Source organism: Pantherophis guttatus, chromosome 6 (assembly GCF_059756535.1).
Source record: "Pantherophis guttatus breed Tessera chromosome 6, ASM5975653v1, whole genome shotgun sequence".
NCBI classification, from domain to species: domain Eukaryota; kingdom Metazoa; phylum Chordata; class Lepidosauria; order Squamata; family Colubridae; genus Pantherophis; species Pantherophis guttatus.
Genome location: NC_142068.1, coordinates 73,889,585 through 73,910,000, shown reverse-complemented (window position 1 = coordinate 73,910,000; position 20,416 = coordinate 73,889,585). Strand labels below are relative to the sequence as shown.

Below are 20,416 nucleotides of genomic sequence, written 5' to 3'. Positions count from 1 at the left end.
TTTGTGACACATTTTAAATGATCAGTTGACTGAGTTTCATGTTTAATGAATAAAAGAGATAATGCCTGGGATGCCCTTGCCACGGTCACTCATGCCCATGTCACATCTCGGCTAGACTACTGCAATGCCCTCTACATGGGGCTGCCCTTGAGATGCACCCAGAGACTACAGTTAGTACAGAATATGGCCGCGCGGGTTGTTACGGGGGCTTCTCGATACTCCCATGTGACACCTCTCCTGTGCGAGCTGCACTGGCTGCCTGTGGCTCTCCGGGTTCGTTTCAAGGTGCTGGTGCTAACCTATAAAGCCCTACATGGCTTAGGCCTGGGGTACCTGCAGGATCATCTCCTGCCTTCCTCCCACTGTCCGGTGTGCTTGTACAGAGTGGGCCTCATCAGGGTGCCATCAGCCAGACAGTGTCAGCTGGCGGCCCCCAAGGGGAGGGATTTCTCTGTTGGAGCGCCGACCCTCTGGAATGAGCTGCCTACTGGCCTCAGGATAGCCCCGGATCTCCTCTCCTTCTGCCGCGAATTAAAGACGTGGCTTTTTCGCCATATGGGCTGAATCCGTAGGGGGATTCTAAATATTTCATAATTTTAATTTGATCTTAATTAATTTTAAATTGATTTTAACTGTTTATGTAATTCTCTGTCATTTTGTAAGCCACCCTGAGTCCTAGGGGGGAAGAGCGGCATATAAATTACATAAATAATAATAATAAATAATAATGATATCCTGGTGCAATCAATGTCCTCAGATGCAGCCAACACCACCCTCTTCAGGATCCAAAGTCACCCTATTCCAGCACTTGGGGAAGCAAGCAGCTAGTTACAATTTGCTAAAAGACTAAGAAGGTTGGAGCTTTTAATTGCGGAATCTGAAGGGAAAGGTTGTTCCCCTGGATAAAGGCTGCCATGGTACACTTCCTAGGTCCTGTAGATAGCAACATTTAAGGAAAAGGAGCTGTAGCTAGAATATAGCAATCAGTTTGAAAGTTTCATGCCCTGGAAATGTCACCATGCTAAGGCAATAAAATATTATATGCAAACTACAAGTTTTTCCCATACTGACCGTGGGCAAAAGAGTGTCCACTAGAGTGGTAGATTGCCCCCAGTTTGGATCGGTTCTATAGAACTGGTAGTAAAACTGGCGAGAGGCTCCGCCCACTGACCCCAACGTAATCAGGAAGCTTCTGCGCATGTGCATGGCCCCGTTGCGAACCAGTAGTAAAGGTACCCACCCCTGATCCACTAACACAACTATAGGCAGCAAAATAGCATAAAGTTTGGAGGTTAAGTTGTGTAGCACACACAGCTGTCTTTTTCAACAGAAGGCAATACCTAGAAAGCAACTATTTTCCTTCAATGTCTTCTTTCTGAGGCAGCTGGCATAGCTTTTACACCATCTATAAGTGATCACATGTGTTAGCTTGTTATGTTTCTTGCGGAATAAATTTGACAAATGCATAGATTTTGTTAACAGTTTATGATTTTTTTAAAACCATTTTTCTTAACAGAAAAAAAAATATGTGAAGCATCAGTCAGTTGGCAGTTCAATGTGTAAAACATAATCTTTTTTGATAACAATATCTAACTAGTTTGGCTCAATTCGTGCAGACTATTTTTTGTTTTGTTTTCACTCTTCCTCGGCTTCTCCATGAGATTATTTATGATTAGTGAGAGATTAGATTATGCTGGGCCATGGCACTGAATCTGCACATCCTCTCCATGCCATCAATGTGTTATGCCATTGTGTCTGTTCTACACTGCATTGTATTTCCATTTGTTGGTGATCCCATTATCACATGACTAGTTAGCAGTCATGAGAAATTATCCCCAGAACCAGCTGCCTGCTTTATGTGACACTTCCTTTGAAGTACAAGTAGAAATATGCCTTGTGATCTCTGCAAAAGATCTATCTTTTTGTTCTCGTATATTTATGCTTGTCTCCTTGCATTGGCAGCAAATGCATTTGGAATATAATTTTTCAATTGCTGCTTATGGTTGCAAAACCAGGACTCTGAAAAAAGGTAGATAGGAGAAAAAGATAGGAGACCTTTGAACTATGGTGCTGGAGGCGACTATTACACATCCCTTGGACTGCAAAAATAAACAAAGTTCCAGACCAAACCTCACCAAAAATATCACTTGCACCCAAGATTGCCAAACAGAGGCTGTCATACTATGGTCATGTCGTGAGGGCTGACTCACTCGAAAAGTCAATCATGCTGGGAGAATTCAGCAGAAAAAGGAGAAGGGGCCACCCTAGTATGCTCCGGCTGGACGCTATAAAAGATGACACTGAGATGACCATAGAGAATTTGAAGAAGGCAATGTGAGACAAAGGGGCATGGAGATTCCAGACAGTTAGAACAATTAATCAGTGGAACAACTTGCCTCCAGAAATTGTGAATGCTCCAATGTTGGAAGATGTTGGATAACCATTTGTTTGAAGTGGTGTAGGGTTTCCTGCCTAAGCAGGGGATTGGATTAGAAGACTTCCAAGGTCCCTTCCAACTCTGCTATTCTGTTCTGTTCTGTTCTGTTCTGAGAGTTGGATATGACTGATGACTGGCTGATGACGATGATGATGGCATTTGGAAGCACGTCTCACTATAAATTACAACCCAGTTTATTCGTTAAAAGGCAGCAATGTAAGTACATTAGGATCTCAAATAGTTCAATTTTAAGATGACTCATTCATGATCATTTCTTTAAGACAGAGGTCCCCAACCGCCAGGTCACAGCTCACTACCAGTCTGTGGCCTATTCCCAACCGGGTGGCAGGATGGCACACATTGCATGCGGCTCAGCTTGCAGTTGAGCTACGTGTGTGTGCATGTGCCCGCCGGCCCACCGCTCGCACGAGTCTAGCTCACACACACGTTGGGCCCACCACTCATGAGGTCTGGTTCCCTTCTTCCCCCTCCCAGCCGGGCCATGAAGCCACAAAAGTTGGGGACCGCTGCTTTAAGAGATACACGAGGAGATCTTGATCCAGTGAGCATAGACCTGAAATGTAAACATTAGCTTTACAAAACAGGGAATACATGAACAGCACCAGTTTGGTGACTGTTGCAATCAATATACTGTATGTCACTGCATTGATATAAAGATGTAGTGGTTAGAGGATAAGAGCCAATGTTAAAACATATTTGCACGAGAAATTAGACTTCTCTGTTTGTAACAGAGTGCACTCCTATTAATACTGCATTATGTCTGTTGTGACTGCATTGGGTTCTTGCATACTATTTTCTTTTATTCACTGCCCTCTAGAGGTAGAAATAATCAAGATTTCCAACAGCATTTTCAGCACTTAATATTATCTCACCAATATGCATGTTTTCAAAATATGTACAAGAATAATAATCTGAAGGTTTTTTTTAAAAAAAATGATGTCATCAATGCAAGCTTTCCAACTAAAATAAGTCCTATTATTATCAATATCTGACTGCAATTTCTAATGTTAGATTTTTAGAGCAGCTGAGCAAGAAGTATTAAGTATTTGTCTCCTCCAAACCTTTTCTTTTTTATAAAGCCACTCCAGCTCATTCATCTAAGTCTGCCAGATAACCACTGTATGGCCATTATACCCTGATTCTCTACTGCCCTTTCCTTTGACCTTAGACATGGAAGCTACTAGTATCAAAGGTTATTCCTTCAGTGCTGTGTGAGCATTTTCCTGCATTTTTTTGCAAGCTTTTGTAAAGCACTGTTCCTCCATTTCTTGATCTGACAAATAGCTGCAAAAACCTCTTCAATGATTTATTTCCCAAGCATAAGCAGCCACTTCTTCAAATCACAAGATTTTGATGGATTCCATGAGATTCTATGCAGCATGGAACAGGCATCACTCATGAGTTGGGGTAATTTATTTATTTATTTATTTTGAAACAGCAGAAGAATGCCATTTGCCCTTTTTTTCTTAAAAAAAAAATGGACATTTCCCACTGCACCACTGAGGCTTAATAACCAAGAGCCAGTTTGGTCTAATGCTTAAAATGCTGGATTAGGAGCAGTGAAACCTGAGTTCTAGTCCTGCCTTATATAGAAAAGCCAGCTGGGAGATTTTGAGCCAGTTCCTCTCTCTTAGCCCAAGGAATAAGGCTATGATAACCTACTTTAACAATGTCAAGGAAACGTGTCCTCCTAGTTGCATGAATTTATCCTCCTAGTTGCTAGGAGTCAAGACTGACTTTAAGCCATCATAAACAAAACACACACACACAGAGAGAGAGAGAGAGAAAACATTCCCACTTCCAGATTTATACTTTAAATTCATCTGAATTATTATCAGGGATGCCCTTAGTTCTTTCTTCAGGGTTTTGGTCAGGTTTGTTATGTTGGGATTAATGTGTTGCCAAACTATAGTGCTTCCTAGATATCTATCGCCTGATGCAAACAATGATCTTATGTCATTTTCCTTCAAACTTTCTTTCTGTATCAGTGCTTAGTTCTTCAGAAGGAAGAAAGACCTTCTTAGATCTGAGAAGTTCTTAAATCGTCTCCTAATCCTGCTGCCATTTCCTCTGTACCAAACCTAAATAAGTTTGCAAAAATCATTTGCAAACTTCTTCAGAATGGCTGAAAATGGCAGGTTTTCAGATTTCAGAATGTGTATGCAAAGGTGAATCCTTTCCTTTTCTTCTCTTCTTATCTCTCCTGATTAACACAAGCAAAAGTCTCAAAACACTTGGTGGGCGTGGCCAGCTTGATGCTACTCACTGGGTGTGGCCGACTGGGTGGACGTGGCCATCTTGACGCCGTTCCCCAAACTGCTGACATGTTTCCTCTTTGCAGTGGGTAGACCGGGCCGAAGCAATGCAGGCCCGATGTTTTCTCTTCACATTGGGTAGACTGGACCAAAGCGACGCAGGCCAGCCCCTTACATTTTCCAGGATGGCCCCACGGGCCAGATCCGACCACAACACGAACCGGATCCAGGCCACAGGCTTTGTGTTTGACACCCCTGTTCTAAAAGATTACCTCTCTTTTTGCAAATCTGTCAAGCTATCAAGATACTCAAGAGTGGCACTTCTGAAGCTGAATTTCTGAAGTTGTGTTTGGTCTGTGAATATTTATAAAATTGTTGTACTGTACTGGGCTTTTACTTGTTCAGTGATACCACTATTACTGTTATATCTATAGTTTATATTTTTTTCATCTTTTTAAAATTTGTAGTAGTTTCTTTAAATTTAAGGAGACATATGGGACATATTATATAATATAATCTAGGAAGGGGTAGTAAAACAGGATGACAGGAAATTCATAGGACTGACCAGTCACATAGGCAGGCAGGTAGCTATAAAGAAAGAGGCATAATAAACAAAACCTGCCAACTATAATTCTGCAAAGATATATTTCCTTGGTGACCTTGTTCTCTTTTGTAAAGATCATGCAGTCCAAAGGCTGCATAATCTTATTTTCCTGCTATCACAATTTTGACAGTGTTTATTTCTTCACTATGGCAGTTATGAAACAGACAGAAGGATTTCACAGAGTGCTTTGCACCTAATGGTAATCTGGGCAAGCCAATATATGATATGTCATATGCTTTTATTGCTGACATCTGCATGCTTTCCTAGGATATGTCAAAAACTTTGGGTCAAGAAGTATCTTTTAAAAGCCGCTGAATTCATTAAATATCGCAGTGTGTTTTTATCACTTGGGCTAGTCTGACTCAAATAAGTTATGTGACTTTTGTGACACTGATGAGAAATATTTATTTCTTTAAAAAAAAATCAAGGAATTCTAATGAAAGCTTAGATAGTTCAAATTTAGTGACCCACATTTTCTACTGGAATAAATAATCCTCATAATCAGAGCCTTTTGAAGAGCCATGGTGGCACAGAGGTCAGAATGCAGTATTGCAGGCTAATTTTGCCAACTGCCAGCAGTTTGATTCTCACCGGCTCAAGGTTGACTCAGCCTTCCATCCTTCCGAGATCAGTAAAATAAGGACCCATATTATTGGGGGCAATATGCTAACTCTCTAAAATGTTTAGAGAGGGCTTTAAAGCCCTTTTAAGAGGTATACAAGTCTAAGTGCTATTGCTATTGCTATTGCAATCAATAAAATTAACTAATTGTAAATGAGGACCATTAAAGATTAATGGACATGGTGATGGTAACAGTGGGTTGTGATATCTATTGTCCTTTTTCTCTCTGCAACTGTCCTATGTTCTGTTGGTTATTGATTCCTTTTATATCTTGTTTCTACCTTCTGTAACAATGCTTGAGCTTTGACTGCATTCATTATCATCTATGATTGAACCTTACACCACACCACATACAACATATTATATAACCTATTATAACACAGAAGGCTGAGACATTTTGGGACACATAATAACTTCATAGAATTATATTAGCTTGCAAGAAATTTAGGCCAGGAGGAGATTCCTAAGAAGGTCTCCTTCCCAAAGTAAGTTTTTCCCATTTTTTCTTTGAAATATTCAGGAGGTTCATATACTAGAATCAAATTTTGAATAATTTGTGATAGAGATGCTATTTCCTGTGTATATTTGGTTTTGCATTAAGGACAATTTTTAAAGAAGTAACAAGTTCTAATATTTTAAAGAGGAAAATAATAGTTTTTAACCCAACAGAGAGGGAGGTATAATTTGAGCAGATGATTAGAGATATGGTATTGATCTCTCAAAAAACACCCAGTAATTTCTTCTCTCATCACCTGAAACACACGGAAATATTGTTCTGTAGCACAAGCTGGTTTTCCCCTAAAGACAGAGACAGTAATAAATTTCTGACTCTCTTCAGTTCTCAGACCTTTGGGAATGTCACTACATTGGCTTCAAACTCATATATTCCCATACAGTCAGCATCATTGGGCAAGTGGAGAACCGGTAGCGGAACTTTTGAGTAGTTTGGAGAACCAGTGAATACTACCTCTGACTGGCCCCGCCCCCATCTATTCTCTGCCTCCCAAGTCCCAGCTGATCAGGAGGAAATGGGGATTTTGCAGTACCCTTCCCCTGGAGTAGGGTGGCAATGGAGATTTTACAGTATCCTTCCCCTGCCACGCCACCAAGCCATGCCCACCAAGCCACACCACAGAACCAGGAGTAAAAAAAAATGAATCCCACCACTGGAGAGGACAATTTCTCATTGGCAAGAACTTTTGTTTCTTTTCACTTCCCAGGTCTTAGATTTTCTTCCCTGTAGGAAGAATCCAGATCTTCATTAGGACTGTTGTGAAATTAATAACCTTCTAGTTGTGCTTGTTTTTTTTTTATTTTTTGTTTGTTTGTTTTGTTTTGTTTTGTTTTGTTTTTTGAATTCTTGAGTGGTTGATGCAAGAATACCGGATAGGACATTGGTTGCATGCATTGATTGGATAGCATGATATTCTGATCATTACAAAGTCATTGGTACTTCAAAGTTTTTGAAGGTCTGAGGTACGAAAAGTGTGGTTTGGAAATGTCAATTTAGTTCCTAAAAGCTTGTCAATACTGATAGTGATAATAGTGACCAGAAACCAAATATTTTGGTGTAGTGAGGGGACTGATTTGTTTTCCCATTCTGCTTAAAGATAATTTATTCAGGATGAGGGCAAACTTTCATGGCTGAAAGTCTGTCACAAAGGGTAGGAGACGTAGAGGAAGAATAGGGCCTCTCCCTGAAGACATGTCTTTTTATGTCATCTACCCCACTAAGAAGATGGAAAAAATACAAATCTAGCTTGTGAGGTTGATTTGATTCCTCAAGCTTGCTTTAATCCATTTCTGCATAGACAGAGGGAAATAATTGCATGAACACCTCAGCAGTTTCATTTATTAGTACATAATCAAAATATGATAATAAAACTCAGTAGCATTCCGAAATGTATCCCCAAGATTATTACATTTTATTTTTTATGAAATGCATGATTTTTCAAATGCAGTATTTTATATTTAAACTTATTGTGATGATAACTGAATAATAAACTATTGTTAATTTATTAATGTAAGAAAAAATATTATTTATAACTGATGCTTTGTGTACTTTCACACAGTTGCTAAGATTTAGTGACTGTAACTAAATACCTTACATTCACTTATAGAATAAAAACCCTGTATATCCTTGGATATTCTATTGGCTCTCCTTGCTGACAACAGCACTAAAATATTGAAAAGCCAAGGGATTCTGCATTCATTTAAAAGTTAAATTTATAATACAGGCTTGTATAGAGATGTATTTTTATATGACTTACAGCATTTTTAAATGACAAAATTATTCAACTCACTGAACTAAATTTCCTCTTCCTTTCAAATGTCTATAAAAATAAATCATATAGCTTAACTAAAGATAAAGCACAAAGGAAATTTTTCTAATATACAGCTGTGTAAGGTGTTTTAAGGAATTTGAAAAGATATAAAAAATGAAAAAACTTAAGAAAAATAATACAGTATTTCTCAACGTTTTGATCAGTGCTTCTATGATGAAAGATGACTGAATATTGTTATTAATGCTGTTATTATCATTTCTTTATCTTTGATAGTATATCTTAATGGAGAACTATACTTTTATATATAAAAATTATATATTGTATACTAACATTTTAAGTGCTAGTAATTTGTAATAGAAGACATTTCTGCCAGTATCCAAATCAATTTGTTTATTTAGGTCATTGATAATAATGAAAATGAGAGGATTTCATTTCCCCTGATGTATTGCTACATTAGAACATATTGTAATATTAGAACCTGTTTTTATTTTATTAACTAAAAAAGTTACTTCCAACTACTTAAAAAAAACATAAATTCAAATATTCTTAGTCTTTTTGTGGGCTTTTTTGTTTGCTTAACCAATGAAAATAAATCAATAACTAATAGCATGATACATAAACAGTTTGAGTCATTGAACATAATACTCAGTGAATAGTGAAGTTTTTTGTCACACTCTCTTTAAATAAAAGTGCACATATTTTGCCATAATAAACATGTCATTTGGCATCCAGTGCCAATGCCTTGTTTTGAAAATAAATGGCAGTAGACTGACCTAGAATTCTGAGAACAATAAAAATATGTGGTTGTTAGGCTTATTCATTAATAAACAAATAATGTATTGTATTTGTCATAGAATTGGAGTACCTTAACACAATTTATTTCACTGTCAAGCTGTTAGCTGGAACGCTGATTTTGCCTATGCAACTTTTCTTGAAGGTCATGAACCATATCATGCACAACCAAAGGAAGTTTTATTTGGGATGGTTGCTGATCTCTGACGATTCCCTGTGAAGTTATACAACATACATGAAAATTATTGAACAGAAATTTGTTGGCATTTGGCACATTTAGTAAACTTGTTCCTCTTTGTCCTGCTTGATTCTAGATTTCCTGAGACAATAATTTTCTGAACAAACATTGCTTGTTAGATATGATTATTTTGAGAACTAAAATCAGATTTCAGTGCATTCAAGTATAGGCAAGTTTACAGAGGACATACTGTAGGTCCAAAAAAACCCCCAACAACCCAAGATTAAAGCTGTGACTGTGATCAAAACTCCACCTCATTCATTCATTCATTCATTCATTCATTCATTCATTCATTCATTCATATAAATGTGTATGTGTTTTCTCAAGGGTGCATGGCTGTTTTAATTACTCCATTGTCTTCCTTCAATTTATGTAAAGGAAAGCACTGAAAACTTATTTCTTCCCCTCTCTGAAATTTTGTCTCTGGTAGGGTAGACATCAACATAGAGTACAACAGTTACTTAGGTTTACTGAATCAAACCTTTAATACAATTGTCCCTATAATATATTACTCAGTTATAGCACAACAAATTATAGCAGTGCTTCCCATTTTTTCTCTTCATTTCCCAAAACTGTTTATCAGAAAGTCCTTATTTAAGAGTCCCTGCTGTGATTGGGTAATAGGTTGTATATCAGTACCTTCCCAAAAAACCTTTTCTTACCCAATTTTTGGGTAATTTATCCAGATTTGGGAAGCACTGAATTAGAGAGACACATAATTGATCAACATGAGTTTCCCAACTAATCTATGCAGAGAGGTTAGTAGGTAACCAGTATAAGGTATACTGATTACCTACCACCAGGAGTATATACTATATTTTAGAATGTTGTTGATAATTTGTTGAAATGCATTTTATACTATGGCTTGTATTTGTATCTGTATCTAGGTGCTCATAACAGGCATGGCTCCATCATAACCATTGAGTTGGTCATTCCAAAGGTGCTTTTTCAAGAGGCAACTGGACTTTCTGGTTTTTCTTTGAAGATATTTTGCTTCTCATCCAAGAAGATTGGATGAAGCCAAAACAGCTTCTTGGATGGGAAGCAAAACATCTTCAAAGAAAAGCCAAAAAGTCCAGTTGCCTCTTTAAAAAGCACCTTTGGGACAACCATGACCTGGATGACTGAGAATGTCCATAGACATTGAGTTGATCTGAATTCTGCTTTATATACAGTATGAAATTTGAAATTCATTGAATAATATATCACTGCTCACAGGATATATAATCACACTAAACATATGGAATTTTATGCTTAATCTTATCAATTTTAGCCAAATCAAAATGGTTGAAACCTAATATATGACTTTAAAAGAACATACAACTTTTTTATATGTATTTATTTATTTATTCAACCTCTCAGGTATTAAGTACTGGATTAAGTATAAGTATACTGAAGTACTGTATATGTCTTCTTCTTTTTTTAATCACTTAATTTAGTTAGTTAGCATAGAATGTAAGGAAGATAACCTTGACAAAAATAGGCACAAGGGACTGAAACATATTTTAAGTCCAGAGCAAAAAGAAAACATTCAGAAGTAATTCAGGCAGATGCTTCCTTAATTCACTGAATTCAGTGTGCCGAAAGGAGGAGATACTCCACAATCAGGCTTGCAGGGTTTTGTTAGTCAATCTCAATAAAAGTAATTATAAGCTTCTTGTGAAGTTGCTTTCCTGGTACGGTCTACCTACTTAGTGAGGCTGACAGTTAGTTAGGTTTATTAATTAAATCTTAACAAATGCAGAAGGTAGCATTTTAGGAAGTATTTTTAAAATATGAATTTGCATAATTGCATTAATATTTATTGCATTTTGATAAAAAAAGGCAATAAATGTATGCCCATTAACTTATTTTGATAACTCATGAAGACATCTGGTACATTTATTACATATATTTCTTTTGTTATATATTTCTAAATATATATTTTTTCTGACACTTTAAATCTCCCTTGTCAAATATTTGGCTTTAAGCACATTATGCTTTTGGCTATATTTTTCAGTAAAATAATAAGATTTTTCCATCATGCCACTTTTGACCTGGAAATAGTGAACAGAAACATCAAAGTGTGGAAATTTCTTCAAAGTTTGAAAGTTGGTAAAAATGGTTAAGAAAACTGTTCCATCCACAGTCACATTGTGTAGAACCTATTTCTTTTAAAATCTCTGGCAGTGTTATTAAATTAGTTAACTTTTGCTATTTTTGCTGCAGAAGAACAATACAGCTAACACTCTGGCAATATATGTTCAACGATGTTATAATACTACTTCATTTTATTGCAGTATAGCTTAAAATATATAATAAATATATTTAAAGCTAAAAAAAAATCACATTACACAATAGCGGCCAGCAATAACATTAGAAACTACTCAACCAATGAAAATTGAGACAATAAAATAAAACATCAGATGAAATAGAAATATTTTGCCACAGTAGTATGGAAGCTCGTTAATTGGGAACCTTGTTACACCATATGAGACAAAATCTTTTTCAGCATTGTACATTTGTCTTACAATATTCTAATAGGTAATTGCTTCAAATATCATTCACTGTATGATGAAAATAAAACAGTTGTCTTGACAATAAAGATATGAGAAACATTTAGTTAAACCATGCAAGGACTACGAGAATTGCTATAGTGTTAGGCAAGATTTTAGAGAGATTTTTGGTGTGTGTGTGTATACTCTTCTTTTTTCCCTTCTTTTCTTCCTCTTCTTCTTTTCCTACTTCCTCTTCTCCTTCTTCTTCCTCTTCCTCCTCTTCTTTTCTTTCTGTTTCCACTAAATATCTCTAATCTTTTATTCTTAGACTAGGCATTAGGGTTCCGGTATCTCGAGGGTATTGAAATATGTTATCCAAAAGTTAATCATTATTAATTTTACATTTGTTAACATAACACCTCATTCAGAAGGTAAGTTCTGAATGAGTTTACAAGCTAAAATTCCACACCAGGAAAAAGCAAAAGATAAACAAAATAGAGGTAGAACATCATCCCCTCCCCAGGTACATTTGCTATTTTGAAAAAACATGAAAATATAGTTTGCAGTGAGGACCACAAAGGAAATGGAGCCAATTAATTGGTTGATTTGATAGTATTACACTGCAATGGATGGAAGGGACGTGTTGTGTGTTATGACTTTTTAATATAGTAAGCTGCCTGGAGTCACCTTTCTGTGAGTTGACCAGCTATATAAATTTGTTTAATAAATAAAATAAAAAAACTTGTTGCATTAAGTTTGCAACTCACTGTAGCAGAACATATTTCTTGGGCTGAATTTTAACAATATGCACAGATATTTCTTTAAAATATCTTAGAATATCTTTAAAATATTGTTAAAGAGTTCATGTGATCTACCTCATTTGAATATTAGGAGCCTTGACAACATAATTTGCAAAATTTTTACTAATTATCCAAATGTTGATTTAACATAATAGTATTTAATTATGTTGTTAGAATGAGGTAAATTCCTTCTGCCATAAATATTGAGATATAATCTAAATTCAACACATTGTTTTCCTGTGTTTCCTACATTCCTAAACCCTCTGTAGGGTTTTAGCCTTCTATTTAGAAAAGCATAGTACTGAGTCCTATCATGGTGCCAATGAATACATTTTCACAAATACAAATCAATATTGTTATGTGAATGTTATTTGTTTACCATGAGAATTAGGGGTCCCTGTGGATTTTACTCCATTAGTCGTTGCCAACTATAGCGGACGGCACTCATCTTCATTTCAAATCCACTGAAAATATTTTCACGGTCATGTGGCCAGCACGATATCATGGAATGCTCTTATCCTTCCATCAAAGTGGTACCTATTTATCTACTCACATTTGCATGCTTTCAAACTGGTAGGTTGGCAGAAGCTGGGGCGAGGACGGGAGCTCCCCCCATCATGTGGTGCTCGGGTCTCAAACCTGGGCTGCTGACTTTCCAGCCAACAAACCCAGCGTCTTGACTGCTGAGCCACCAGGCCGCCCTACAATGAGAATTAGAACATCAAACTAGAACATCAAACTAGAACATCAAACAGGGGCACCAACTATGGTTCTGAACTCTGGTTGTCTAAATAAATAGCAGTTGTGGAACATAAACAACTAACTGACAACTAATCATTTGGCACACGAATGGCACTGTTACATTAGAAAATATAATTTAAAATTTGTGTGGAATGTCTCAGTGCCTGCACATGTAGATACAAGATTAAACAAATTTCAAAACAAATCAGTTGAAATGACTTTAATTATTTTGGCCAGGTTTCTGACTCCTTTAACAATTCTCAAATTGTTTAAAGTTTTGTCTTTATAGCTGTGTTTGGTTGTTTTAATTTAAAGCTCTGTAACTTTGTAAGTCAAGAGAACGATGTATATTTTAATAGAAATATATTAACACAATTGCATAAATTGTTACTTTTACTGAGTTTTAGTACCAAATATTTATCCTAATAAAATATTATAGCAGCATGAAATTTGTCAAGCAATGGGAGAAAAATAGATGTTAATGTTGGAAACTGAGCTGCTTTGCTAAATAAACAAACGTGTGAATAAAATAGAAATTGCAGGATTTTTTTAAATAGTCAATTACTGCTACCGTTGCTTCTGTGTGGGCATAGGGTTTAGATTAAGCCCTGATGGCAGACAGATGGATTGATTGCAATGTGCAATGGATTTCCACTGCTGCCTGCATTCTGAGTTATAATGAGATTTCCTTAGCCCTGCCTCTCAGCAACAATAATAGCTAAAGCCATTCAGCAATATCCCTTCAGATTTGCGCCTTTCTTCAGCTCGGGTGTCTTTATTCCCATGCTGTTTTCAAAGTTGTTCCAAGGAAGCACCCTGCAAAACAAATTTTGCTGGTTTTTTTAAATAGTAGTTCTTTTTTCTTTAATAATTATAATCTTAGTGCTTTATATTTGCTTGTAGGAATTTATATCAGCCATGCAAATAAACAATGGGGGGGGGGAAACACCACTCACCCCAAACTCAAGACTCCATGTGAAAATAATTGTTTTTAAAGTTCCGGGCATCCCCCCAATGATTTCAGAGTTGGGCAATTTTACTCTTCCTGTTTGCCAGATAAGATTATCAGATGAAAGACCTCAAGGCAAGCGTGACCCACATAGACCAACCATTCAGAGCCACACTTACAAGAAATAAGATTGTCTCCGCTTTGGATTTTGAACAGTGGAAAACAGGTTTAAACTGTTAAAAATAAACGCATGAATAATAACAATAGCACTTAGACTTATATACAGTGGTGGGATTCAAATAATTTAACAACCGGTTCTCTGCCCTAATTATTTCTTCCGACAACCAGTTCATCAAACTACTCAGAAAGTTAACAACCGGTTCTCCCGAAGTGGTGCGAACTGGCTGAATCCCACCACTGCTTATATACCATCCCATAGTGCTTTACAACACTCTCTGGGTGGTTTACAATGTTGGCATATTGACCCCAACAGTCTGGGTGCTACAGACTGCTTCCAAGGTCTGGGTGCTACAGACCTTGGAAGGATGGAAGGCTGAGTCAACTTTGAGTTGGTCAGGATTGAACATCAGGCTCAGTGATGGGTTTCAAAATTGTTTACTACTGGTTCTATGGATGTGGCTTAGTGGGTGTGGCATGGCTTGGTAGGAGTGGCTTGGTGGGTGTGGCAGGGGAAGAATACTGTAAAATCTCCATTCCCTCCCCAATCCAGGGGAAGGTTACTGCAAAATCCCCATTTCCTCCCGAACAGCTGGGACTCGGGAGGCAGAGAATAGATGCGGGCGGGGCCACTCAGAATATTTATTAACTGTTCTCCGAACTACTTAAAATTTCTGCTACTGTTTCTCCAGAAATGATCAGAACCTGCTGAAACCCACCTCTGGTCAGGCTGTGAGCAGAGTTTGCCTGCAATCTAAGCACTGCGGCTTCAGGGCTCTTTAATGGCTAGTATCTAAAATTCTGTAACATAATGTGAATCTCATTTGTACAAAAGAGGCATCCTTATGTGAGGTTTTGGCTTCTGCTTTCTTTCCAAAGGTGGAGTAAACCAGAGGTGGGTTTCACATAATTTTACCACCGGTTCACAGCACACTAAAAATGTGTGTGTGCACCTTCCGTGCATGCGTGTGAACCTTCTGTCCATGCACGTGGCCTTTTGTGCATGCGCTTTGCTCGTGCGCATGGCTTGCACGCATGCATGTGACTTAGAAAACGTGGCTAAATAGGATGACATAGCGCCAGGGCGGGTGGTCAGGTTACCACTACCAGTTTTCCCTAACCGGTCTGAACCGGCTGAATCCCACCACTGGAGTAAATTTAAGAAGAGCTCTCTCTCTCTCTTGTAGGAAGCTAAAAACAGCTCTCCTATATAAGTCCAAATATATGCTAAATATACTATTAAAACTCATTGTCATGACCTCTAACGTGGTAAAGCACTGCATCACAGGACAATAACTTTCATAGCCAAAGTACCTGAAATGGGCTAACTTATAGATGTGTCAAAAATCTAGGACAATTGATCTTTGACCATTGACCAAGAGAATGAAATTTGGCTGCTTTGGTACTACTGATTGTTGATGGGCTGCTTCTGCAGTAACATTATCTTCTTTTTCAAGGTTCCATAACAATTTCCAAGCCAATTTCATAATCTCTTGCTCTCTCGCCAACCTAGCAGCAGCCTTTTACCTGCCTGCTCAGAGGGGAGGGGAGATAGGGAGGAAGGAAGGTAGGAAGATTTCTAATGCTCTCTGCCAGATTCTGACAAGGAATCTCAATGGAGAAGTTGACAAAAAGTTGGAAGCCACTCCTAATCCCACTGCTTTTTTTGCCCACTTGTGGCCATTCTGCTTCTCTGTTTAAGCAAGGAAATATTTCTGAAATGATGAAACCAATAGGTCAAGGGTTGTCTAGTAAAACCTTATATCCCAAATTCCAAATTTAGAATTCTGTATACATGGATTTTAAAAGTAGGACATAGGCACAATAGTACTTTTGTGGTCCAGCAATTTATTGATAGACATATTATGCAGGTAATACCAAGCAGTCACAAGCATATTTATAGTCTAATTCTCCGTGAAATTGTTTAACTTCTAAAACTTTTCAAGTGATATCCAGAAATACATATAGAAAACAGAATTGTACAGAAAAAGATTAGCCAAAACTTTGCAACCCCTCCTTTCCCTTCTACTCCCTCTACAAAACTACAAATACTCTATCTGTTTTGCTGTACAATATATTGAAATCATCGAGGTGAAATTCAGCAGGTTCTGACAGGTTCTGGAGAACCGGTAGCGGAAATTATGAGTAGTTCGGAGACTTGGTAGGGGAAATTTTGAGTAGTTCGGAGAATGGCAAATGGCACCTGTGGCTGGGCCCAGAGTAGGGTGGAGATAGAGATTTTGCAATATCCTTCCCCCAAGAATGGGGAGGGAATGGAGATTTTGCAGTATCCTTCCCCTGGAGTGGGGTGGGAATGGAGATTTTGCAAAATCCTTCCCCCAGAAGCGGGGAGGGAATGGAGATTTTGCAGTATCCTTCCCCTGGAGTGGGGTGGGAATAGAAATTTTGCAATATACTTCTCCCAGGAGTGGGGAGGAAATGGGGATTTTACAGTATTCTTCCCCTGGAGTGGGGTGGGAATGGAGATTTTGCAGTATCCTTTCCCTGCCACACCCACCAAGCCACGGCCACTAAGACACACCACGCCCACCAAGCCACTCCCATAGAATCGGTAGTAAAAAAATGTGAATTTCACCACTGGGAATCACATTACTGAAAGATCTGTAAAATCTAAAATGGATATTATGCATTTCGGTTGCCGTACCATTTTCAGAAAGAAATACTATTCAGAAATATTGTTTTTAGACTAAACAATTTGGAATTTGAGCCACACATACCTTTGCAGGAAGAAAGCTCTATTATTCTCTCTCACCTAAGACCTTATTTAGAGTAAGGTAGTGTTCAGCACCACCATCAACTGCTTGTGCTGAGAAGCTTTAGGGAGCTTATTCCTTTTGATCAAATTATATGTTGTAAATGCATGTAAGCTGCTGCACTCCTTTGTAACTGATGAAGCAGAAAAAGCCAATGAAAAATCTCTGAGGAAGGATGATAGGACGCACGACACTTGGAAGGAGCTGGCTCTTGACGATCAGTGGGATATCAATTTGTCTTTGGGCTAAAACACCTGCTACTAATTGCCAGCAAGAGCTCGGTGGTCACTGCAATGTTTAGCCCACTCAGCTCTCTGCCTCTGTCCCTTTTCAGTAACTGCTGAGAGCAGGAGAGATAATTGCTATTGCTTTAGTGTCAGTAAATCAATGTGCAAACCTAATAGCTACAGATAGAGGGCACAAAAAATCCTACTTCCAGTGTACGGCTAGTTATTAGTAATGACTAAAGGAGCTGGAGCACACAGCAGAACGTGGAGACTAGGGATTTGGGGAGCTTTCTGATCTAATATGAAAAGGTATTTGTTCTTTAATATATACTCTTTTTTTGGAAAGGGAGGATTTGGATTGTGCTGAGTGTTTCTTGTGCAAAGAAATTACTTTGGATCTGCTCGTCATCTTGTATACTTAGTGAAAAAAGTGAAGTCTTGTTCTTTTGTGTGGGATGTACACTTTAACCAGGCGTAAGCAGGAAAAAAAACTTGATACATTACGTTGGCTAAGCGTGAAAGTTTCAACTGTTCCGTAAGTTATTTTTACTCTCTTTAAATGGAAGATGTTGGTAAACTACCTGAAAAGTTTTGACTCTCTTAGAGCAAGTGATTTGTTTACTATGCAAATCGTCTGCTTTGAATTTATAGCTGGAAGCCGCAATAGTGAAGTGGTACTAATCATTTATTTAAAGGATGCTAAATGTCTCCTTTTAAAAAATAGTTTTCTTCTGCATTTCAGCTTTGTTGCGTTTCCTGCTTTTACCTACTTAGTGGTGATTTGCTTTTAAAAATGTTTGTAGTATTCAATATATATTTAGTATGGTGTGATGTTAAGATACTTTAATTATAAATTTAAACTGGTCTATACCTTTTCTTTTGTTTTTGTCAGAAGAAAACAGTTGACAAGGCTGTTATTCAGAAACAAGGTTATATTTTATTTGGTGTGTAATGAGGCACCATTTCAGCCATATATTAAGTTAATTGGAAAGCTGTGCAGCAGAAACATCAGTTTTTTAATCTGCTGCAGTAAGAAGCACTTTAATACAAAGTAGGTAAAGTAATAAAGTCAGGGTATTTTATTGTGGAATGTCAAAATGAATTTCCTAAGCATGTGTCAAAATTTGCTTTTCAGACAGGTAAAATACACCTGTGGCATTGAACTTTGTGTGCTAAATTCATGCATATTAACCCATGTCTGTTGATGGATTTTTTCCCCTTATTTGGATGTAAATCCTTATTAAAAATTGTGCCATTGATTAAAAACAATGTTTATACATTTGCATCCCTTCTTTCTAGATTCTCACAGAGTGTCTTGTTAAATAAATGTGGCAAGTTGATGACAGGAGAATACTTCATTTTCATAAGAAGTGTGTATTTTAAGAGTGCTTACTATCTTAATTCTCCCAGAAAAGATGGGTCTACTTTCATATGCATGTATCTATATTTTCTTCCTGTTATTTGGCTTTAATTGTTCCTTCCTTTTCCTTTCTACTTAAAATAATTGTCCTATGGCTGCCAAAGTGTTATGTGATGCTTCTGTCCTTTATCGGTGGTACTCAAGTTTCAGCAACATAATACACCTGATCTGGTACAGCAGCTCTATGAAATGAGAGTGCAGTTAATAAGAGTCAGTTCTGCTTTATAAAGAGATATTGCTCTTTCCAACGATCTAATGATGTGTTTCAGTCCGAATTTTAGCTTCAATCACATTGTCTCACGAGTTACCCTTGAGCAGTAAGTATGTGCAGGCTGTAGCAAACTCTGAAATTTCTTCTCTGCTTTATAGTAATCTACCGGTCTTAAATCACTGATTGGAATAATTGCATTGTCATCTTAGCTCGGATATAATAGCTTTGCCAACAGAGCAGTCACCTGTAAAAGTAGTGGCGTTAAAGTTTTTAATATACTTGGGAAAATATTTTATTTAATATAGTGGCTTATTTATTTGCTGACATGTGCAGCTGGTTTCTTGGTTTTGAAATTAGCTGTGTTGAATTAATTATCAAGATAAAGCAATAGATTGTGAGCTGCACAAATGAGATTTTCTTGGATAGGATTAGTTGATTTTAACAGTTTGTAACACAGACTACCTCATGCGCATGTCTAAAGTTGGAGATAACTTTTAAAAAGGTTCTTTAATTAAGAGTTCTGATAACAGATGCATCAGCTGAGAGATACTAAGGAGTGGCTCTCCTAACCCTCTTCCTCTGGCTCTTATCCAGCTGCCTGTTGTCTTAGCCCCCTCCTTGAATGTGCTCCTTATTACCTGGGAAACTGCCACTTCATTTTAATCCATCACAATATAGCAATAGTAATAAGCACTTAGACTTATAAGTCTTTACAGCCCTCTCTAAGCGGTTTTACAGAGTCATCATATTGCCCTCAACAAACTGGGTCCTCATTTTACCCACCTCGGAAGGATGGAAGGCTGAGTCAACCTTGAGCCTGGTGAGATTCGAACTGCCAAATTGCAGGCAGACGGCAGTCAGCAGAAATACCCTGCAGTACTGCATTCTAACCAGTGCGCCACCACGGCACTAAATAATATGATTATTTTAGCAATAGTATTGATGCAGTTGGCCATTTTTCCGGGTAATTTTTCAACTTCCCATTCTAGACTTTAAACCTGGTATTTCATCGTGGTCTCTCATTCAAGGAGTAATCAAGTCTGGCTGTCTTTAGCTTTGGGAGATCTTCTCATGTTTGCTAAGTTTGTCTCCTACTGGAGAAAGGCATATAAAACTAGTTTTGTGAATATGCTTACATATAGTCACAGATATATGGGCATAGTATTAGATCAGAACAGTAAAGATGCTAGTTTGTTGCAGTTATTTTTTTTTTTTAAGTATATCAAATACATCCATATTTTGGGAAACTATAATTTTTTTTATTAATGTGTTGGTCCAGCACATTTAGTATCACCATTTTTAGCAACTTCAAAATGTGTTACGCTTAATTTGGTAATTAAGTTCAGTTTTACTCCTCGCTATTGTGAGTTTTTCTTGGGAAAAAATG

At 37.5% G+C, this 20,416-nt stretch overlaps 1 protein-coding gene across 8 annotated transcripts in view; it reads left to right on the top strand.

Annotated features, from left to right (window-relative positions):
- The window catches only part of PCDH15 (protocadherin related 15), a 716,117-nt gene that overhangs the window by 227,801 nt on the left and 467,900 nt on the right, over positions 1-20,416 (top strand). For 2 of the 8 annotated variants that reach the window (XM_087871771.1, XM_087871769.1), the window contains exon 1: positions 17,608-17,707. The exons of the other annotated variants lie outside the window; for them this stretch is intronic. The gene's annotated coding sequence lies outside the window, so the exon portion shown is untranslated. Of the gene's footprint in view, positions 1-17,607; positions 17,708-20,416 lie in introns of those variants that run through there. 8 annotated transcript variants of the gene reach the window in all.